We start from the raw sequence: 2,819 nt of genomic DNA on the forward strand, positions 1-2,819 counted from the left end.
TCAGGAAAATTAGATCATATGGTATCACTGATAGAAGACTTAACATAATTAAATCCTTCTTAGATAAGAGAAAAATCCAGGTTGTCCTCGACGGTCGAACATCTAAACAGTGTGATATAAATACAGGAGTGCCTCAGGGGTCTATCCTCGGACCTCTATTGTTCCTAATATTTATTCTGAGATGGGTATATATGCTGATGACACCACACTCTATAACAGGCATGACAGGAAAACAAATGAACACATATCTAAAGAAATGGCAAAAACACTAGAGGATGACCTCCAATCTGTAGTGGAATGGGGACATAAATGGATGGTCACATTCAATGCTGCCAAGACTAAACTGGTTTCCTTCAATAATTACAAGAAACCTTCTCTGCCACCAATAGCAATGGCCAGTGACTCCCTGTCTGAGAGTCCATCTTTCAAACTGCTTGGCCTAACGTTCACAGGAAACATGAGTTGGAACAATTATATTGAAAACATTGCCAGGGCCGCTGCGAAAAAGGTAGGCTCTCTCTACCGTGCTAGAAAACTACTGACACTTGAAAGTATCCTGTACCTCTATATAGTTGGCAACTCTTTTGAACACTGTCAAGGAGTGAGAGACAAACAGCAGATGCACCAGCCCAGATGTGACAACAGTACTCCATACATGGGCGAATGGTGGCCTTATAGAGGTATAGGATACTGTCAGGCATAAGTAGTTTTCTAGCACGGTAGAGAAAGCCCACTTTCCTCACAGCAGCTTTGGCAATGCTCTTAATGTATCTATTTCAGTTGATGTTCACTGTAAACGTTAGGCCGAGGAGTTTAAAGGAAGTACTTTAAGGTAATGTGTTCTTGGCCATTGCTATTGGTGGTAGAGAAGGTTTCTTGTATTTATTGAAGGAAACAAGCTTCGTCTTAGCAGCATTGAATGTAACCCTCCATTTTTGTCCCCATTCCACTACAGATTATAGGTCTTCCTCTAGTGTTTCTGCTATTTCCTTAGATATGTGTTTATTTGTTTTCCCCTTGTGCCTGTTATAGAGCGTGGTGTCATCAGCAAATATACCCATCTCTGAAACAATTTTATCAGGGAGGTCATTTATGAATATCAAGAATAATAAAGGTCCGAGAATAGACTCTTGAGGTACTCCCGCATTTATATCATATTGTTTAGATGTACGACCGTCGAGTACAACCTGGATTCTTCTACTTAAGAAGAATTTTATTACATTATGTATTCTTCCAGCGACATACACATTCAGTTGTGATATTAAAATGCTAGATTCCATCCATGAAGAACCACCATCACAATCGCAACATTGTAAGAGGAAGTAATCCCCACTTTTCTCTCTATATATTTAGTCCTACCATTGCTACCAGATGTCACTCTTCGTAACTGCAAAATTACATACATAGACATAACATATTCCATGCAATTTCCCCATTAAAATTAGTAACTTCTCCCCGACAATGTTCCAGCTTTTACGATTGACTGAAACCGGACATTCTCACATTCAAGAACGAAACAAATTCCTACATTAATGAACACTTCTAAAATTTGACAAACATGGCGTCACCTTCCACAGGAGACACTAACGTTAAAACGACCAATATTTACCGATTAATAATCATTCAGAAACAGGCATTTACATATTGCTAACCTCCTATAACGTTGCATACATTCACAGGTAAAAACTTGCATAAATACGGTTGGATTTTTCTACATCGATTATCTACACTTCTGTCGCTATCCACAGGACACACTAGCGAGCATTAAAAACGAAAAAATAAAAACTATTAACCGCTCATAAACAGTCAGTTTACTACCAATAGCATTATTTCATGGAACTAACTTGCACAAGTAAAGTAATTCATACAGTCTTCACTACAAGGAAATAGGTAAAGCCTTTAAACTGTCGAATATAGTATTCTTAGCAGATTCTCATTTAATAGTGGATTATCATGGCCAAATAACCGCTTAAAATAATTGTCCGCGTCCATAAAACTTAAACATTGAATCGGAAATTCGAAAACAAAATGAAACAAACTTTATTTTTATTATGACAATTTGCTAAGAATTTTAAAGCTAGATCTTTCTATTTTACAGTTTAAAGGCCCCAGAGAAGTCACGAAGTAACTATTAACAAACAATTAAAATTGCTTTATTTACAATAAATAAATAAATAAACGAAATAGGTAAAGCCTTTAAACTGTCAAATAACAATTCACTGCTTTAAACTTCCTAGCAAATTTAAAAGATTGAAAGTTCTGGGAGATTTTCATTTCTTGGCTTTCGGGTCACGACTATTTACTATATTGTCCAATTTCTACTGTACACTCTTTAGCCCTTATCCTCGAGTGGTCTCTTGGCCTTGATAAGTGGTGATAAACCCTGCCCGTACATTCATGTTCTCTATCATTCACACTGAGGAAGATCGAAGGATCGGTCGAAAATTATGTGCTTTTGAAGGAAACATTCTTGTTGTTTTTCAAAAGACTTTTTGTATTCCTACACGTCAACACACAGAAAATAAATACAGAAAAGATATAAACATTTATATATTTTTCGTATTGATTTTTAAATCAATATCACTAAATCAGCACTAAGTGTAGATGACTGTTGGACTGACCACCGTCTGGTCATCACACGTGCTAAATATACCACCAGAAAGAAGCCCAAATTTGAATTAAAACAGCAATCTCGGAAAAAATATAACCTCTCAAAACTTCACCTAACAGAGGTAAAAACAAAATACCAACACGCCATCGAACAACAACTTCGTATAAACCCAACCAATTCTTGCAACCTGGAAGAAGAATGGTTGTCA

Source organism: Euprymna scolopes, chromosome 34 (assembly GCF_053919585.1).
Source record: "Euprymna scolopes isolate OS-2025 chromosome 34, ASM5391958v1, whole genome shotgun sequence".
Taxonomy (NCBI): Eukaryota; Metazoa; Mollusca; class Cephalopoda; order Sepiida; family Sepiolidae; genus Euprymna; species Euprymna scolopes.